This window comes from Dipodomys merriami, unplaced genomic scaffold (assembly GCF_024711535.1).
Source record: "Dipodomys merriami isolate MVZ:Mamm:240054 unplaced genomic scaffold, mDipMer1.0.p SCAF_204, whole genome shotgun sequence".
NCBI lineage: Eukaryota > Metazoa > Chordata > Mammalia > Rodentia > Heteromyidae > Dipodomys > Dipodomys merriami.
In genome coordinates, this window is record NW_027203427.1 from 67,993 (window position 1) to 90,213 (window position 22,221).

General features: G+C 37.3%; 1 pseudogene; it reads left to right on the forward strand.

Annotated features, from left to right (window-relative positions):
- The first annotated feature begins 14,902 nt into the window (after window positions 1-14,902).
- LOC138833387 (small nucleolar RNA U3) lies at window positions 14,903-14,971 on the forward strand (annotated as a pseudogene).
- Window positions 14,972-22,221: the final 7,250 nt, after the last annotated feature.

Genomic DNA, 22,221 nt, shown 5'->3' on the forward strand with positions numbered 1-22,221 from the left:
AGTCAGCTGTTATTACTACTTCCTATCTAAGAGTCTAAGAGTTGTGACTGGAGCTCACGTGGAGTTATTTCTAGATATTATTATTGAGTCTATTATCATATCAGAAAAAATTATTGTAGTAATGGTAATTACAAAATGAGAAATTACATTAAATATTTGTTGTCAACATTTAACACTGGAATACCTTTCTAGAAAAGCACATACACAGGCAAACACACATACGGAATATAATGGAGTCATATGTGGTTACCTAAATATATATATAATTAAGCATTTCTACTCATTCTTTTCCTGAAACCAGAAATATTCTTATCATCCCTGAGCACTGGTTACAAATGCAAAATAGCTGATTCACATTTCTTCAAGGAATGATGCTCTGTGTTTCAACAAGTTAACAGGTTTCCATGGGATTTTTTGGAATCTAAGCTTTAGGAGATTTTTACCTCAATGAAGACCTGTTAAGAAAAAAATGGTAGCAACACAACTACATCTTTGTCTAATTAACAGAAACTAATTTTTGTTTTTGGATGCCAAACTGCAAATTCATGATTATTTCTCAGTTATATGATCCAATCCTTTGAAAGTATAATAGAATAAATGTTTATTAGCAATTTGATAAAAATTCATGGTCCTGTTCAGGGGTTATTTGGACATAAATTTGTTACAATAGATTGACCACAACAGAATGTATATAATCCTAAGTGGTCATTTCCTCTTATGTCTCTGTTCCAGATCAAACAATTCCACACAATGGAGACAGGACCAGGGACCTGCAACAAAATGAAGAAGCTGAGCCCTGCCTGGATTGGGCACATCAGTGCAAGTGTGAATTTGTCTATGCACTAACATAAATGATTTGTGTTATGAGCACCTAGATTTAGAGGAGTTTGTTACACTTTATTATTGTTAAAACGATGACTGGTTTTATATGAAACATGAACACATAGAGAGGATGCAATTTTATGAGAACTGATTACATAATATATTTATAAAATAAATATAAAGTGATAGAATACAGAGACAAATATGACATTATGTAAATAAAAGTAATGCAGTTGCATCTACCATAGATCCTTCTCAAAAGAAACAATTAATTTGCAATTGACACATAAACATCAATCAATATCAGAGGAATTAGAAATGGGCTTACGTATATGAAATTACTGATAGATATTCACATGTATGCATTAATGGAAAAAACATACTTAGACACACATAATGTATAAAAACTTATATAATACAGGCTGAACCATTGTAATAATGAGATGTGCAAGACACTATCTTTAAAACAAACTTTACAACTTGTGGGGGAGGGAGGAGTTGGGAGGTGAGGAGGGAAAGGATGATAGGAGCAAAACAAAGAGGAGGTAACAATGCTTGAAAGGAAATGTACTCATTACCTTATTCATGTAACTGTAACCCTCTATACAGTATTTGTATAATGAAAATATAAAACATATCGAATACATATAAAATATGTAAAAATTCATGAATCCTCAGTTGTCTACAGCTCTCAACTATTTCCTCCTGTATATCTGGGGATGGATATGACTGAGTCATCTTAGGGCCTAGAATCCTATGTGAGGCCCTCATTTAGCATATCCACAGGAAACCAGAGAGGGAAAAGCATTCTGGGATATACACTTCCTGTAGAAACTGTATAATAGAAGTTGAGAGCTGGCCACCCTTTGTGGTCATATGACCCAAAACTCAAGGATTTGATCAAGATTTCATTACCCAAGAACATTTCCATATTGAATCTAGGTATCATCAATGTATTGCAAGCAACACTGGAAATTTTAAGTCACAGGTCAATGGAAAATGAAGTTTTTACATGAAATATGTAAGAATCTCTTCAAAAACAAACCAAAATCTTTCTTAACAATATAAAAAGCAAACAAATAAATAGGGATGCAGTATTATTTCTTTCTCTTCAGAGTTTGTACAGAATTCAGCATCAACAACATCACGAAGACCATGTGACAAAGGCAAAATTATAAACCATCTCAGATCTACTGAATGTGAATATTCAGTTCAGCAAGATAACAAGTGTTCCTTATTAGGTCTAAGAAGCCTTGTGCAAGCCAGGGGCTGGTGGCTCACAACTGTAACTACAGCTACTCAGGAGACTGAGATTTGAAGATTGTGGTTCAAAGCCAACCCAGACAGGAAAGGAAGACTCTTATTTCTAATTGTCCAAAAAGACCTGGAAGTGGAGCTCTGACTCAAGTGGTAGAGCACTAGTCTTGAGTATACATAGTGCAAGAAAAGTGCCTAGGCCCTGCATTCCAGCATGCGGACTGGCAGAAAAAAAATCAGCTGTGTTTATGATAAGTATCAAGGGTAAAAGATTCTCCTTACTACTCTATTAGCCACATATAAGAATATGTCTATTTAACCCACATGTTAAACACACACAGATGTGTATCTGTATATACATGCTTGTGTACACACACATACACATGCCTTCATTAGCTCATTCCCAGTTTTTATAACAAAGTACCTATGCACTGTACAAAGAAAAGTTTTGTTTAATATATGCTTTTAGAGTTAGAAAGTCCTAGGTGCAGTGTCCTTATTTGTCTGTTCTCAGGTAAGGGATGTCATGTCTGTATCAGGATATGATGTGTTATTAGAAAGCCACATGTTGAAGAGGCTGATTATTTGGTTGTCTTCACATCATAGCAATTGACTCTTAAGAGATCTGACTTACTCCTTTAACCTTCCCAAAGGCAGCACCTCCAGTGATCTAAGTACTTCCCACAACTCACTGACATTTGAGGTCTTCTACCTCTTAGCATAAACACACAAGGTCCACTGAGAAAAATCCTTATTACACAGACTTTGTAGAAAAGGCACATCGAAATGTTAGTAGTGCCTGTCCATATGCTAATACACTTGTATTAACAGACAATTAGATTGGAAATGTGTGAAGTTAGTGTCCTCAAAGAAAGAATAATGCACTTAATACTTGCCAGTACCATAATGATGCATTCACTTCTACAGCTTTAGTAGTTACTGGATTGGGAAATTTTTACATTTATAAATGTCATCATAACGTTAGGATCTGAATGCTCATGGTTCTTCAGCGTTAGCTCAGTGATAATATGGGGATCATCTTAGTGTTCTGCAGGGCAGCCACACAGAAGCCCTGTCAGCACCAGGGAATTCTGCACATGAAAATGTATGGCATTAGTTTAAGATGCTGGTCTTTCTTTTTGTGTTTTTTTCTGTGCTACTGAGGATTGAACTCAAGATTTCATAAATACTCTTCTATTGCTGTAATATATCCGTATCTTTTTGCTTAAGGATATTTATTGAAAGTAGGGTTTTGGGGTTCTGCTTGTCTGGGTTACAAGCCCAGACAGCAGTTCAGTTACTAACGATTTCTTCAGTTTGACACTAAAAGAGATGGGTAACGTAGTAATGCACATATTTATAGAGCAGAGTAATCTGAGTAGACTTCAGTTTGTAGGATAAAGAATATCTCAGTTTCGGAATGGGAACAATTTGAAAGGACAGAAACATGAATGTCATCCAAAGGTGTAGGAGACTTCTAGCTCAGACACGTGGAATGATCACAAAGCTGTTCATGAATCTGTGTCCTTTCAGAAGACAGAGAGCCAAAGTCTGATGTTAACTGTCCTAAATCCTGGTTATGAAAAAGTGCATTCAGGAGTGGAGAGCAACAAATGGCTTATGTGGAGGTGATAGCAGATACCCAGTAGGTAGACTGTACTTTGCAGAACATAACAATATATTTCACAAAGAATATTTCCACATATGTCTTCATCATTCATTGAAATATTTTAGGTTTCTCTCTATTCATCTATCTATCTCTCCATCTATCTTCAGTCTTAAGTCTCATTCTATCTCTGGGTAATTGGGTAATTCTCTTCATGATCACTAAACAATAAAGTTTGTTAAAAAAAAGAAACAAGCTAATGAGTCAGGGAATCTGGTAAAAAAAAAATAATTATTTGTATATCTCTGGAACTATCTTTTCCTGGAAGATTGGCTTAGTTAAAAAGCTAGCCAAAAAGTATTTCATGACCAACATGGAAATCACAATTCACTCATATCACAGGACATAAATTCATTTACTTCTCTGGACCCAAGAGAATACCATCCCATGCTAGCACATTTGTATTATTCTGGCTGGGTTGACCTTAATGTATCCTGGGCACATTAAGGACAACCTGTCTGAACTAAGATACTAAAATCTGCAGTCTTATAGCTGTGCACCACACTTCTAGTCCCTGCAATTTACACGTGACCAGGGCCCAGCCCACTGCTTTTAGGATACCATAATAGTCTCTTCACATACTGGTCAGGACTCAGTCCCAGTCAGCACACCGTATGGACATGAGGGCCCCTGCTCAGCTCCAGGGATTTCTGCTGCTCTGGCTTCCAGGTAAGGAAAAACAATCCCTAGATTTACTTAAGAATATAACAAAATTTTATCAATATTTCTTCAAGGAAGTCTTTTAATAAGTTAATGTACTATTTTTAATTTTATTTTATCATAAAGATGCTATACAGAGGGGTTACAGTTACGTGAGCAAGGCAATGAGTACATTACTTTTTGAGCATTGTTACCCCTTCCCTTGTTGTTGTCCCACTATCCCTTCCCTCACTCACTTTCCACACTCCTCCCCCTCCTCCCCACGCCTGCACCCTTTGCCAGAAGTTGTAAAGTTCATTTCCAATATACCATCCTGTGGGTATCATTGTTGCAATGTTGCAATGCTTCAGCATTTTGTTATTCCCCTTTCCCTCCCCAGATTAGACAAATGTGTAATCAAGATGCAGGGTACTAAAATCAAGTACAGTGTCAACAAGTTTTGTGTTTTCCATGTTAGGTGACAGATGTGACACCCAACTGATGCAGTCTCTGTCACTGTCTGTGTCTCTAGGAGACAGAGTCACCATCACCTGTAGGGCTAGTCACAGTATTAGCAGTTACTTATGCTGGTATCAACAGGAAGCAGGAACAATCTCCAAGCTCCTTTTATATAGAGCATTCATTTTGCAATCCGGGGTCCCATCAAAGTTGAGTGGCAGTTGATCTGGGAAAGAGTTTACTTTTACCATAAACTGCCTTCAGCCTAAAGATGTTACAACTTATTTCTGTATGCAATATGCAGTGACTCTCCCACAGTGATACAAGTCATAACATAAACCTCCCAGGGAAACACAAGTGTAAGGCTGGCTGCCCAACTGCTCATATTTGTGCCTACATCTGATGACAGTGGTACTCAAAAGAATGGAACTCTGCAGGTCATTTGAAACTTTTGGTTGAAAAAAATCAGGGACCATCCTTTCCAGCTTACTCATCTTCTTCTGCCCAACCAGCACAGATCTGACAATGCACCTGCTATCTTATTAAAGAGACACATCTATACTTACAAGGATCTGAGCTGTGATATTCAATTGGATTCACAAAGTAAACAAGAAGATAAAATTATACAAAATAGATTTTCAAAAGAAAAGCTGTAGATTTTATAACTCATCTTCTTCTGGTCCAGAAATAGGCATGTGGATGTAGAGGATACCTGATATTCTTACCAATCTCTTCCACTTACAGTTCTTTGCTTTCTGGAAAGGGTGGAAAAACAGTACAATGGAGAACACAGTATCTATTAAACAATTAGTGGTAAAACAAATTATTTCTATAGGCAAAAGCCTAGAATTGGATCCATGCTACACAGCATTTAAGAAAATTAACACAAACTATTATGAAAATGCAAATATAAGAAGTAAAATTAAAATTCTTAGCAGGAGCACCAGCTGTCCAGCTTTGTGACTATGCATAAGCACCATTTTTTAGCTGTCAGAGTAGGGAGGTGGGGAGGAGTGGGGAGATGGGAAGGGAAAGGATGGTAGGCCTTAAACAAAAGAGGAGATAACAATGCTTAATAGGAAATGTACTTATTACCTTACTCATGTAACTGTAACTCCTCTGTACAGTATTTTTCAATAAAAAACATATTTTTAAAAAAATCAAACAAAAAATTCTTGAGTGTAAACAAGGAGGATTTTCTTAGTATTTTAGAGATTCCCATTTTGGTATACACATTCACAGATCGTGCTATGTGCATCTAGTTACCAATAATATTTATCAATCTATTATTTCCCAGTGTTGACAGTCTTAAAGTAACTGGAAAAAGCACACAGTATTCATGTGTAAGTTCTTCATGGCTGGCATTCCACTCCTTATATTGGATCTATATAGAAGTGGCCTTGACAAGTGTCTGGGTTTCCATTCTCATCCATGGATAGAACTCTCATCTCTAGTAAGTTGGATTCTCCAGTATAGGCACCAGATGGAGACAGGTCTCTGTGTGTTTAGAACCCTATTAACGTAATACAGATCTGGAGACTTTGCAAGATTATAGTCTAGACAAAGTAGAGCATATACAACTGTATGATATAAATGAGATAAAGATGTCTATTAATGCTTCATGTCATTTATTCAAACCACACATTTCTTTTTTTTAATTTAATTTTATTTGTGAACATACTGTACAGAGGAGTTACAATTACATGGGCAGGATAATGTGTACATTTCTTACCAAGCATTGCAGCCTCCACCTTTGTTTACCCTTCACATCCCTTACCAGTCTCCCCCCTCCCCCCCATCCCAATCCTTCTCCTTCCCCCCCTCAACCCCCCCCCCCCCCGCACTGACGTTGTAAAGCTCATTTTGGACATGACAACTTGTACTTCTCATTGTTGCAACAGGTCCACCTGTATCCTTAAACTACTGGTTTTTCCCCATCTCCTCCACAAGTTATAATGACATCAAATATAGTGAAAGCAGGGGTTATACTGTGGGGGAGGGACATACAAAGCAACAAAGAGATAATCTTATAAATGTGTTAGAAACACATGCATGAAAGAAAAAAAACATTAAAATACACATCTAAGGGTTCATTTTCCTGACATCACATTATCTGACCTTTTCCGTTTGACTCAAACCTATACTAGATATTACAAATAAGGGAAACCATGGGACCTATGTTTCTTTGGGCCTGGCTTACTTCACTTAATATAATTTTTTCCAAGTTTTTCCATTTCCTAACAAATGGGGCAATGTCATTCTTTCTGATGGAGGCATAGAATTCCATTGTGTATATATACCACATTTTCTTGATCCATTCATCTACTGAGGGGCATCTGGGTTGGTTCCATATCTTAGCTATGGTAAATAATGCTGCAATAAACATAGTTGTGCTGGTAGCTTTAGAAACCACACATTTCTTTATCGCTTTCTTTAAAGGCAGCAGATTTGTATTGCCAAGTTCAATTTTACATATCCAGTTATTTCAAATTTCTACAAAGTGGCACTGCTTTTGACCACTGAAGAAGTAGATGGAGTGGGGGCTGCAGGAAACTCCATCCACAACATCAAGCAATCAAGAAAGATAAACCCAGGTCATGGAAATTCCTAACCACACTGGCCTTGTGTATCTCTGACCTGGAGACTCCCTATGTGTCTCAGGGTGAAGTCTTCTAGACAGACTAGCCCTTCTTTGTTCCCTGTCATCTCAGCTTCTAGACAGTCTCCTGTTGTGAGGGGCTTCATCCTGCAAATGTCCATCATCCCCAAAATAAAACTGCCACTTGCCCCTTGTCCTTGAGATCAGATCAATTTTATGTAATCATATGACAGTGTCACAATACTCTTATAGATTCACAATTCCTAGGCCCAAATTATGCACTCCTGCTTGTTGGACACAAACAATTCACTTTGAAGATCTTCTGGCCTGACATCCAGATAATACACCTGGTTCTAACGTATGAATCCAGACTAAGAGCATCAGGCAAAGGAGCCTGAATGGCAGAATACAAAGTGCCCTTTTATAAGTCCTTCCTCCTTTGATTGCCTCAGGTCTTTATTAAAGATATTTAGGAGCCTGAATCCCACTTGGGCACAATGGACACTCCTCTTAGATCCTTACTCTTTGCCTTTTCAGCATGTGGTCACCAAATTTCGTGATGTTGTTACAGCCACAGTATTATGTATTAGCATAGGAGAGTGACAGTTTAAGTCATGTTGGCATAGTCTGCTTTAGTTCTATAGATAGTATGTGAAAACTGAAATGGCTCTTTTCTTTTTCTGTGTGCTGGTACCGGTACTTGTATTCAGAGCCTGGGAGCAATTCCTGAGAATTTTTGGCTCAAAGCTCTACCACTTGAGCCACAGTTCTACTTCTGGAATTTTTAATAGTTAACTGGAGTTGGCTTTGAACTGTGATCCTCAGATCTGGACCTCCTGAGGAAGTAGCTTGGATTACAGAGTGAGCCACTGGCACCTGGCTGAAATGGCTTGTTTTTGCTAAAGAAGAATTTTGGTGAGTATTTATATTTTCTGAACCTTTAAGGGTCATATATTATGACAGAAAACAATAACAAAAACAAAAACAATAACAATGAGAGTATCTTATAGTGTTAAGGATTTATTTCTACAAAATATAGAAATACATTCTCAAATGCAAACATCTTTAAAGTATGCTTTGTACCCATTATATTTTTCCAGCAGTAAGTGAGGTCATGACATATTTCATATTGTTACTCATTTTCCCCGAATTCAAATTTGGTATTGAGTAATAGGTCTTAGTGTTATTTTTAATTTAACATTTCTTCACAATTATTTTCTAAGCATTGTTGAATTTAAAATGGATTCATGAATTTATTTTATTTTTGTGTATATCTGTGTACTTTTCTTTTCTAAGTCCTTATGTCCTTAACTGCTTTTATTGGAATGAGACTTAGATTGAATCATTTATAAAATGATAACCAGTTTCTACTTTGTTATGCTAAGTGACAAAAAGTTAAAATGCACAAATCATAAAAATTATACTAAAGGAAACAGTAAAAACTTTGTGGAGGTATGAAACATTTACTCTAATTTTATCTGCTCATCATGATTTGTTGGCTTTTACAGAGATTATTGCCCAGAATTTTGCCATATATGGCCCAAATAATTTTATGCAAATAACTCTTGTTAGTTTGTTAAAATATCTTATTTTGCAAAATTTCCTAGAAAAGATTTCAAGGTTAGATTTTGCAGAACCTTACCTAGAATTAGATTTGTTTTTGGTATTTCTTTTAAATTAAGAATGATAGAGAAGGATATATTGTCTTGCTATTTGTTTATTTATACGTGCTGGGGTTGAGCATAGGATCTTACATTTGCTTAAATGGTCCTTGATTACGTCAGCCATACACTCAACAATACTTTTAGTGGTCATTTTTGAGATAGGCTTTGTGACCATATTTTTATTTGACTGTCCTGCAACCAGGATCTTTAGGATCTCAGCCTCCTAAGTAGCGAGGACTACTAACCTGATCTCTGCCTCCCAGCATCAATCTATGATTCCGACTCCTCGAGCATTTGTTTTCAGCTGTATGAGCATTATTCTAAAGTAAACTGAGGTAGGCAGTATTTTTTCCCAGAAGCGGATTATTCTGGTCTCAAATGCTTTAGTGAGAAATGGAGCACAATCAATTTGTTTCCATGTTTAAATGATTCATGATGTGAAATTAGCACAACAGTAACAGTTATCATCATTAAAGGAAGGGCCAATAAAATGTCAGCCTTACAAGCTAATTGTAAACAGGAATGTGACCAGCCTGGCTTGGACCCAAGGATACTATGTAAATCATCAAATGATTCAAAAGAAAAGGGCATGGGTGTTACATCTTTGAAAGGGAGGGAAAAATGGAGTTTTTCCAGGAAATGTCATTGAGGTGGAAAAGGAAGGGATGGTACGGGGCAAAACAAAGGAGGAGGCAAAAATGCTCGATAGGAAAGGTACTCATTACATTGCTCATGTAACTGTAACCCCTCTGTACAGTATGTTTACAATAAAAAATGTACAAAAAAGAAAAAAAAGTACAGGCAAAGTGACTACAAGTATGTGCAGATACTAGGGTATCCATATCTTTGAAATTAACAGCATTAACATGAAGCATAGTTTGCATACAAGTGATAAATGCTTGCCTTAGGAAGCAGAGGGAAGCAATAAATTCTCTAACTTTTTAAATAAGTTTTTTATTGTGAATGTACTGTACAGAGGGGTTACAGTTACATGAGCAAGGTAATGAATACATTTCTTATCAAGCATTGTTGCCTACTCCTTTGTTTTTCCCCTACCATCCCTTCCCTCCCTCCTCCTCAAATACATTCCTCCCTCTAACTCCCCCCCCCCTGCTAAATTGTAAAGTTTGTTTTTCAACATAGTGCCTTATATATCTCATTGTTACAATGGGTCAACATGTATTCCTATTTAAACATTTTGTTTTTTTCCCTTCCCCTCTCCAAATTATGCCGACATTAAATACAATCAAAACAGGGGTTATAGCGTTGGGGAGGAACATGCAAAGTGACAAAAAATCCAACTTTAACATAGACTTCTTTCTCATCTCTAAAGTCTTAAACAACCCAAGCAGCTGACACTTAAGGGAGAAAATTGAACCTCTGTTTTGCCTTGACAGTTTGACCTTTCCTGGGCACAACTCTCAGCCTTCTGAATACAGTCAGAGATGGCTTTCCAATCTCTTTATCCTTTCTAGGTCTCACAGCTCAACTCCAGAGTTTGCTACATTTCCCCCTTGTATTATTATGTAAGACAATATGATTGTCCTTTCTGCTTGAGTGGAAACATGCTTATGATAAACATTGGAATAGACAAGGAACCAACAGGACAGCCCCTAAGATGGAAGCTCTTGGACCCAAGAAGAGACATAGCCAAGTCAGCCCCAGGTAATTAATAATTTTTAACTTGTTTAATTCAATTTTGATCTGTTCTAACTTGTTCTGAATTTTTTTGAGAATTGTTAGTTATATTAAAACAACCCTTCAAATTCTTGTTTTTCATCAGCAAATAATCTATGGAAGCTCATTTTTGTCAAATACTTGATCTTAACTCCATTATTTCCTGATTTATTTCTTCCAGAATTATGGCCCTAACATTTGTTGTCTTGTTGAAAAGACAAGCTAGCTGACTAGATTCTCTCTGGACACCTACTCCACAAGTTTAGGGTCAGGTAGAATAAATGCTGTAGCTACAACTCTATCATCAGTACTTAATAGTATAAGGTTATCTTCAAAATTTTCTGGAGATCATGTTTCATTCATCCCTTATTCTGGTTAGTTTAATTATTAAGTAATAGAGGTACATCCTCCCAATGTAACAGAGTCCTGAATAATTTCTCTTCAGAACACGAGATGTTTTTCTTCCACAAAAGAAAAAGACCAACCAATTCCAAGTAATTTTCCTTTAGACAAAGCAAGTATTGCTACAGAACAGTTACTAAGATGGTTCACAAAACTGAAACATAAACATTTTTGATGAACTATAAATTCAAGGTCCATACTTAACTCATTCTCTATGATTTCATCTTTTTTATTTTGATTTCATCTTTTTGCTGACTAATTTTATCCTAGGTTATAAATTTGTCCCCTTCTAAGGTGACAGCAGTTCCGACTAAATTTTGCAATAGGATATTTTGTACAGAGGGCTTTCCTCAATAAAAATGAAGTTTTAATCATTGTATTAATGTCCAATTGAAGCCTTATGTTTGAAGAACTGTAAATTCTGTCTCAAGAGCTAAATATACAGTAACATTTTTTTTTTCTGTAAGAGCACTGTCTTGGGGGTAGACTCTCTGTATTTTGGAACTGAAACCAATCAGTTTTTTCTGACTAAATAGTTCTACTCTACCTTTATATCAATGGACAGGTCCCACTTCTGACTTGTTAGATATCACAGTACAAGTTAAGTATAATATTGACCCAGCACTGGAACCCTCCTGGCAGAGGCTTGCACTATGCAAGAGGCACTCACAGTATGAATAAGTGCTGTTTCCATTACAAAGACATGGCATTAATTTCCTGTCCATTGTCCTGTAAGCATCTCTCAGCTTCTTGAGAAAGCTTCTTCATTTGTTCCTAGATGGGAATAGTTGCTGTTCTGCTTTGCACTGTTTATCCAGTGCCTGCAGTCATCTTCATCCTCTTGAAGGATTCATCCAGAGGTTCCTTGGTATTAGATGATCTTTACTTCATTCCTGGGTATTAGTTTCTGGGCTGGTAACCAGATGTCTGCAAAACCTGTGGAGACATAAGCATGACCATGGTGCCATACTTTGACAGTTTCAAATTTCCAGTTATTATCACTATCATCCTTCTACCATACAGGCTGACATGAGATGGCAATTTTTTCAGAACTTTCCAATGTTTATCTTCTGGTGAAGTATTGGATGCAAAATTAAATTTTCATAATTTAGGGTACATAATGATTGCTATCTGTTCTTTGGCTGGTCCAATGACCTATGCCTATTCCCCCTTCCTGTTTACTTAGTTGAGACTTGAGTGTATGGTTACTGTATTCCACAATGGCTTGTCCTTGAGGATTATATGGGATTCCTGTAATATGTTTAATGTGCCATTATGTAGGGAAGTTTGCAATTTAGTACTAGTATAAGCAGAACATTGTAGAGGAATCACCTATGATCAAAGAACTCATTGCCCTGGGACAAAGGACCGAGCAATTGGGAATGAGCTCTAATGAGATTAAAAGAAGTGGGTTAAACCTTGAACAGTTGATGAACAGGTGGATGAACAGTTCTTTCTGCTGTGTAGACTGTTAAGGGAGTTGTTACAAGAGCAATATACCTTTCTCTTTTTACTTCTGTCAGTAAAATAAAGAGGTAGTCTTCATTTAGGATAACAATCTTTGGCAAAATTAATTGTATATATTTTAGAGATGAATAGACCTTACCATTTTGATTATGATATCCTAGATGTTTCAGCTAACTGGAAAGAACTATTTATCTCCTTATATGCTAGGGATTCAGGATTCACTCTTTCTAACTCTATATTTTGAATATGTTTCTGTAGTAGTTGCAGCTCCTCTTGAGCCTGTGGAAGTTAATACACCAGGGTTACTTAGATCACTATCTTCCTGAAATTTATAAATCAGAATTCCTAGGGAAGGATTTAACCAATATTTGCTTCCCAGATAAGAGTAGGTAGATGACTGACAAGTCAGGTGAGAGTAAACATGGAGACCCGTAAAAATAGATTTTAAGCATGGCTTACCTGGAACTTATTAAGGATCAAAGTTAAATCAGGAAAATTTGTGAGTGTCATCTGCCCCTTTGTGAGCCTGACTATAATTGCTACAGAAGCTCTGACTCCAAAGCAACTTACATAATTAGGGAACAGACATGTTAAACAGCAAAAACTGATCTTGCTAGCTACATCCTTTGCCAGGCAGAAGCTCTGCAATTACACCCAATCCAATTTGTCCAACCTTTCTTTGATTTGTTGTATTTCTGGGTCTCTATTAAGAAAATTTCGGCCTGTGCCAAGGAGACCTAGGGTTTCTCCTATTCCATCCTTTAATGTTTTCAGGGCGTCTGTTTTGACTCCGAGGTCTTTGATCCATTTGGAATTGATTCTGGTACAGGATCATATATAAGGATCTAGCTTTAGTTTTCTACAAGTGATTAACCAATTTTGCCAGCACCATTTACTGAAGAGGTTGTCTTTCTTCCATTCTATTTTTTTAGCTCCCTTATAGAAGATTAGATGACTACAGGTCTGTGGATTCATTTCCCGGTTTTCAATTCTATTCCATTGGTCCTGAGGTCTGTTCTTGTGCTAGTACCAAGCTGTTATGATTACTATGGCTTTGTAGTAGAGTTTGAAATTTGGTATTGATATTCCTCCAGCACTGTTCTTTCTGTTAAAGATCATTTTTGCTATTTGGGGTCTTTTATTGTTCCATATGAATTTTGGATTGTCTCCTCTATTTCCTTGAAGAATGAGGTTGGAATATTTATAGGTATCGCATTGAATTTGTAGATAGCCTTGGGAAGTATTGACATTTTCACGATGTTGATCCTTGTAATCTAGGAGCATGGGAGGTTTTTCCACTTTCTAAGTTCTGTTTTGATTACCTTTTTCATGTTTTTTAATTTTTCATCATAGAGGTCCTTTGCTTCTTTGGTTAATTCCTAGGGTTTTTTTTGGGGGGGTCTATTATGATTGGAGTTGCTTTCTTGATTTCAGAAATGCTTTCCTCATTGTTGGCATACAAAAAAGCCATTAATTATTGAGGGTTAATTTTGTAACCTGCTACTTTGCCAAAGTTTTGAATCAGCTTGAGTAATTTGGGAGTGTAGTCCATGAGATTCTTTAAATGCAAGATCATGTCATCTGCAAAGAGGGAGAGTTTTACTTCATCTTTCCCTATTTTGATCCCCTTTATGTTTGTATGTTGCCTTATTGCTCTAGCTAGGCATTCTAATACTAAATTGAAGAGAAGTGGAGAGAGTGGACATCTTTGTCTCGTTCCTGAGTTTAGAGGAAAAATTAGCATTTTAGTTAAGAGGTATTCATTTGGAGGATTTTTGACATAAACATTTAAGTCAACTTGGTTTAGTTACTAGTTTAATGTCATTAAAAACTTGACAAATTTAATAGTACATGTACTATTACTTTCATGAGTAGACATAAAGAATGAGATGCTGGTTTTAGTGTATTAATCCTAAACTTATTTAAATCACATTTATTTACATACTGAATTCACTACTAAACTATAACAACAAATTCTCACTTATAAATTCAAGACATATTCTGACCATCCGCTAGTTATTTAAACCTTCAGTCATTAGTCTTCTTCCTTTATCCACTTTGAAAGAAACATTTAAGACAATTCTTACTTTCTAAATCCTTTCTTATCTAAGGGAAATCATTTTTCTGTTTCCTCAATTTTATTTCCAAAGCCTTTCATTTACTATCTTTCTTTCTTCACATTCCCTTGTCTCCTTAATTTTTTCCATACTTTGTATTTTGAATTAACACTTAGAAAAGTTTTAAACTCAAAAGACTATACTTTCAGGGATCATTTCTATAGTTCGTTACTAGAAAAGTTTTAAACTCAAAAATCATAGTTTTTCTTAATATAATAGCAGACACATTTGTTGACACCCAGATATAATGATGATCTTCTTTGTAGTTTGAGTCTAACACTGCCCCTTTTTTCTTTCTCTTTTCTCTCTGTATTTTTTTGAATCACAACTGGCTGTGAGCAGGGCCTTTTAATGAGCCCCACACTTGGTAATTACAATTTATTCTTTTAATTCATCTGACACAAGATTCACATTTTTTATATGGCCACTACTCACAACAGTATAGATAATAGCTCATAAGGAAACAATTCCAGGCAATATCAACACAAAAAACATTACAACATGAAACAGAAGCACTTTAATTTGATAGAGGAGAGTAACTGTCTAATATTAAAATATCAGATTATTTTGAACATGTTTAACCATACATACACACTTGTGCACAAAGTTTTAAGGCACACTTAAGTTTTATAATTGAAAATAGGCCATAAATCCCACTGACAAAATGACATTATTTTGCCCAATATGATATAACGTGGTCAGTGTTAGAAAAACAGACAACACCAAAGAATCTATGAGACAAAATGCAAAACAGAAAACTCCTGTTAACAATAGCATTTGTATATAGATAATCAAGACCTGGATAGCACAGAACACATTCCAATATACATTAGTACACATATTGATTTTTAAATATTTCCTAGATGGGCTTCAGTCTCCAGGACCTGGAAAGAGAAATAGAGAAAGGAAAGGCACATGGTCTTATTTTATGAATGCAATAGAAATCTTTAGAAGGGTCTGTGAACCCCCATCCTATACCAAGAAGGTTATTTAACTTATGCAAGCATCTGAATTTGCTTGGAATTTTTATTTTCTGAACAATTCCTTTTAATCTGCAAGGTTGGCATTTGTGGCCCTGATGAGGTCCAAGCATTCTGACACTCTGAATTAGTATTATCAAAGGGAAGCATTTGGAGAAGTAATTCTATTAACTCAGTTTGTTGTACATTTTTATGAAGATTGCCTCAACCTGGCTATAAAATAACATAAGGGTCTCCATGCCTGATTTCTACTGAAGAGATAGTCACTTATCCTGGCTGTGTTATCTTTTCTCTTGCCCTGTGTTCCTGATTAATAGCTTCATCATCATACTGTAACTGTTGAGCCATGTTCAGCCAACCTCTCTTCCTCCTAAGTTGGGCAGCCCCCCAATTTGTATGGGGGCTGGACATGCTCCTTTCTAATGGTTTGGCTATGGGCTTCCTCATTCCAGGACATTTTGAATTACAAATACTGGTTAGACTTCAAGCAGGTTTCCTTTTTCTACATAGGAGCTTCCAATACAGACCTACACTCTGATTGTGGAGGAGTTTGAAAAGGCTGAAACATCATTGTAATTGTTGCATAAAAATCAGTTTTTATGTTTTTTATTGTAAAAATACTGTACAGAGGGGTTATAGTTACATGAGTAAGGTAATGAGTACATTTCCTATCAAGCATTGTTATCTCCTTCTTTGCTTTTCCCCTACCATCCCTTCCCTCCCAATTGGATTATTTCCCCCTGGTTAAGAGCCATTTCAAATGGCCTGACAATCTCCTTCCATCACCAAGTTTGAAGCATTCCTTGTGGAGGCAACCGATGACAATATTTTTTGACATAAAAGGCTAAGTCCTCAGTCTTTTCTCTTTACTTTTGCTCCTGAGGCTGCCAGCAGCATCTTTGTTGACTTAAAATACTCAGCCCTTTTGCTTTCAGCTTGCCCCATTGTTACCCTGGCAATCCTGAAGTGTGGTCCTAGTGCAGGAACTCCTCAGGGTTCTTCTGTTGACTTTTTCAAAATCTTCAGTTCACTTGTTATTCAAGCCCCATGTTGGGGCTAACTACAACCAGGATCACCAAGATGACATGATACCTGGACAATGAAAGGAGAAAAGAGAGAAACTACAAAAGGAGACAGCAGGGGATCCAGAGCTGAGATCTCAGTAACAAATCTTTTAATTTAGTTCAGTATTGATACTAGGCTTTGAATATGTTTGAAGTTATAACACTATGCATAATTTGCATACAAGTGATAATGGAGTCCCTTATCTTATGAAGCAGAGGGAAGCAATGAGCACTCCAACATTAGCATAGACTTTTTAAAAATTTATTGTGAAAATACTGTACAGAGGGGTTACAATTACAAGGGCAAGATAATGAGTACATTTGTTTCCCCTTCCCATCCCTTCCCATCTTCCCCCTGCCCCGCCTCCAAACACTCCCCCCCACCAAAGTTGTAAAGTTCGTTTCGACATAACGACTGACTTGTACATCTCATTGTTGCAATGGGTCCACCTGTATCCCTATTTAAACAATTTGTTTTTCCCCTTCCCCTCCACAAATTATACCAACATCAAATACAGTGAAAGCAGGGGTTATACTGTGGGGGAGGGACATACAAAGCAACAAAGAAATCATCTTATAAATATGTTAGAAACAATTGCATGAAAGAAAAAAAACATTTGAATATATATCTTAGGGTTCATTTCCCTAATATCAACTTATCTGACCTTTTCTGCTTGACTCAGACATATACTAGATATTGCAAATAAGGAAAACCATGGGACCTATGTTTCTTTGGGCCTGGCTTACTTCACTTAATATAATTTAAAAATTATATTAAGCATAGACTTTTATCTTATCTCCAAGGCCTTAAACTTTGGATGCACAAGCAGCCACAGGGTAGTAACTTGAACCTCTGTTTTCCCTTGACTGTTTGATATTTCCAGGGCCCAGCTTTCAGCCTTCTGGTTACTGTTGAGATGGCTTTCCAATTTCTTAACCATTTCCAGGCCTCACAGCCCAGCTCCAGAGTTCCCTACATAAATCCATGTTTGAATTCCTTTTATTAAGTAAACAAGCAGCTCCAGACATCAAGCAGGCTTCTGATATCTTCATCAGTTCAAGCATTATTGCAGACTATGAATCCCCACCACATGCTCAGGAGCTTTATCACTGCTCCTCAAGTCAGCTAGTCTCTCCTCTTCCATGTGAAGTTCTCTCACATCTGTGTCACTGACACATTGAAGGTTCCACAGCACCACCTGATGGTAATAAGCAAAACAGCTACAGATCTCAAACTGTTGGGACAGTTGTTCATTTACTCCTACCCCAAACACAAAGAAATTATTCTTATACACTAATAGTATCAGGGATGAACACCAACCCTGAAATCTTGAGCACATCAAAGAAAATCAATGATCTCATAGAGCATTCCATTTAATGTATTGACAGACATCACATGAACAAAGGGCTGTTCCTAACTTGGTCTTTCATGATTCTTACCCCTTTTTCTGTGCTGTCTGGGCCTTTGAACTTAAGGCCTGGATGCTGTCCCTGAGCTGTACTGCTTGAGCCACATTTCTACTGCTGGCTTTTGGTGGTTAATTGGAGGTAAGAGTCTCACAGAGGTTTTTGTCTGAGCTGGCATTGCACTATGATCCTCAGATCTCCATCTTCTGAGTGGTTATCTATCCACATTGGACATTACCTGTGCTTCACATCATGGAGAGAAGTTCTACAGAGGGTGGCATGTAATATATGAGCACCGTGTAACAAAGATCATTGGATTTTAGGCTTGATTCAAATCCAGACTTGGGCATCTGTCTCTGTCTCTGTCTCTGTCTCTGTCTCTGTCTCGGTCTCTGTCTCTGTCTCTGTCTCTGACTCTCTCTCTCTCTCTCTCTCTCTCTCTCTCTCTCTCTCTCTCTCTCTCTCTCTCTCTCTCTCTCTCTCTCTCTCTCTCTCTCTCTCTCTGTTCTTTCTCTCTCATCTCCCCTCCCCAAAGTTCCAAGGGATTTATAGGCTTTTATGTCATGAAAAAGGATGGAAGTGCAAACACACATTGCTTTGTATCACAGCTACATTTAAGAGTACTCCTAACACAAATGTTTCTTTTTCTTAGTCTTCTCCCATTTAGTGCATTGTCATAGAGCTTTCTGCCCATTGTAAACAAAAGTTTTCCCAAAGGCCACTCACTTTATGTTCTTGTTTGGGTGTAGTATCGATTGATCCTCATGTGTGAAGGCCTCTGCACTTACTCTACTTCACTGTCTTCGGTCTTTGTCCTCACTGTATGAAGATGTCCACTCTATATTTTTAGCTCCAATTCTTAGTCTTCAACCTTGGACATGTTGCATTTTACCCCTTCCAAGTCTATTTGAGACATAATCCCTAAACGCAGTCATTAAAAACACCATCACTTAGTCAATACCTTCATTTAGACAGTAGACAAAATGGATGATGTAGGAACACACAGATGTGTGAAATGGAGTACACTGAAGCAGATATGAGTCCATGGTTTAGAGAACATCTCAGCTTCTGAGGGGCCTCAGCGTCAGATAATAAAGATAGGTGATACATGACACCCAAAAGCTTAGGAAATAACTGATGTAGAAATCTGTAATGCTCACTTAGCTACAAATAGCATCAAATTCTTTCCTTAGTAGAAGCTGGGGTTGGTTAGGGGAGCTTATATGAACTGTCCTGGAGGGAGGCACTGGGAAAGAACATTCACCAAAGAAAAACAGTCATTTATGAGGAGTGTGCAGGCCACCAATGCAAAGACCAGGGGATGGTCTATACCTTGCCGATCATGATTTTTTATTGCACCTATTTTGTTTTTGCATAGTATTTTTAAAGTAAAATTTAAGCCACCTAGCTACCTAGATAGCTTTCTGGATTTTCTTTTCTTCCTTGCTTCCTTGCTTTATTCTTTCCTTAAATTTCTATTTTTTTCTTTTTTCTACTTCCCTACATATGTACATTTCTATCTATCTACTTCTACCTAGCCAACTACCTACCTACCTATGATTAGTGTCATCACTTATCAATTTCTGGGTAATACTGATTATGATTATTCTTTTGGATATGACAGGGAAACAGTGAAAACTCTGGGAATCTGGTCTTATAATATCTAGTAACAGAGCAGCAGTCTTATATAATTATTTTAATTGTAAAACTGTTTAAATTTTTTCTGAGTGACTTAATTATATAAAAAGCTGTCATGAAAACCATAGCATGGGGCTGGGAGGGTGGCTCAGTGGTAGAGTGCTTGCCTTACATGCATGAGGTCCTGGGTTCGATTCCTCAGCCCCAAATTAGCAGTGGAAGTGGTGCTGTGGCTCAAGTGGTAGAGTGCTTGCCTTGAGCTGAAGAACTGAGGAACAGTTTCCAGGCCCAGAGTTCAGGCCCCACAACCAACCGGGGAAAAAAAAGAAAAAAAGAAAAAAGAAAAAATAACCATAGCATGGATCATGTCAAAATTAAAATGCACTTTAAAAAAACAGCAGTAAAGAACAATAGAGTCAATCTGCCTTAGGTTTCCAAGGAAAAATATTTTCTTTTTTTTTTGGATAAATGCATAGATTTTCATTTTCTTTTCTTTCCATTATTTTTTTAGAGACACTAAAGTTTATTTAACATTTAAAAATGTTTCACTTCACTAACATGACAGACAGATCCTGTACAAGCAGTTAAAATCCAGGGTTAGGGCAGGAGAGATCTTAACCTATTTCAGAGGTGGAGTGAGGGAGCTGAGCAGGCCTTCAGGATGGGTCAGGCTCCTCCACTAGGTGGAGAGAGGAAGCTTTAGACTCATTGCCATCAGGAGTCAGGCTTAATGCTCACATAGAACAAAGAGCTAGATACATTGGGAACTGATATCGGATGAGTCAATAGGGAGGTCAGTGGTTGTTTCTTCAGTAAGAAAAAAGAAGTTGTCTAGGGTGGGACAGGGGCTGGAGAGTAAGGGCCACCATTCCACAAAGGTCCCTTTCTTTTCCATTAACACTGTCCCTTCATTTTCTTTTAATATCTATTTTATTGTAAAGATATTGTACAGAGTTCTTGATTTTTGCTGTTCAAACTGGAGTGAGGTGATATCTCAATGTTGTTTTGATTTGCATTTCTTTTATGGCTAGGGATGTTGAACATTTCTTCATGTGTCTATTGGCCATCCTTCTTTCTTCTTCAGAGAAGCTTCTCTTTAAGTCTTTCGCCCACTTATTTATTGGGCAATTGTTTCTTTGAGGATTTGTTGTTGGGTGGTTTAATTTTCAGATGCTGGAGGGGATGTGGACAGAAAGGAACCTTACTTCATTGTTGGTGGGAATGTAAACTTGTTCAACTACTTTGGAAAGCAGTATGGAGGTTCCTCAAAAGACTTCACATAGATCTCCCCTATGATCCAGCAATCGAACTTTTGGGCATTTACCCAAATGTATACAAACAAGACCACACTAAAGCTACCAGCACAACTATGTTTATTGCAGCATTATTTACCATAGCTAAGATATGGAACCAACCCAGAAGCCCCTCAGTAAATGAATGGATCAAGAAAATGTGGTATATATACACAATGGAATTCTATGCCTCCAACAGAAAGAATGACATTTCCCCATTTGTTAGGAAATGGAAAGGCTTGGAAAAAATTATATTAAGTGAAGTAAGCCAGGCCCAAAGAAACATAGGTCCCATGGTTTCCCTTATTTGCAATATCTAGTATAGGTATGAGTCAAGCGGAAAAGGTCAGATAATGTGATGTTAGGAAAACGAACCCTTAAATATGTATTTTAATGTTTTCGTTTCTTTCATGCATGTGTTTCTAACGCATTTATAAGATTATTTCTTTGTTGCTTTGTATGTCCCTCCCCCACAGTGTAACCCCCGTTTTCACTTTATTTGATGTCAGTATAACATGTGGAGGAGATGGGGACAAACAAGTCGTTTAAGGATTCAGGTGGACCTGTTGCAACAAGGAGAATTACAAAATGTCATGTCAAAGCAAGCTTTACAATGTCGGTGTGGGGGGGGAGAGGGTGGTATGATTGGGTGGGGGGGAGGGGGGAGGCTGGGAAGGGATGTGAAGGGTAAACAAAGGAGGAGGCTGCAATGCTTGGTAAGAAATGTATGCATTATCCTGCCAATGTAATTGTAACCCCTCTGTACAGTATGTTCTCAAATAAAATAAAATAAAATTAAAAAAAAGATATTGTACAGAGGAGTTACAGTTACATGAGTAAGGTAATGAGTCCATTTTCTATTGATCATTGTCACACCCTCCTTTAAAAACATTTTCTGAGGACAAATTTGTTCTGTGCAGGTCTCTAGAGACTCCACCCCTGGTGACTTTAGTTCTGGGCTTTGACAGGCCTTTCAGCCAGCCTGCATCTGGGCCAGGCCTGCAGCTCTGCCCACTGCTTGAGGATTTGCATGTGCCTAGAGCACAACCTACTGCCCAGAGAATTTCTTTA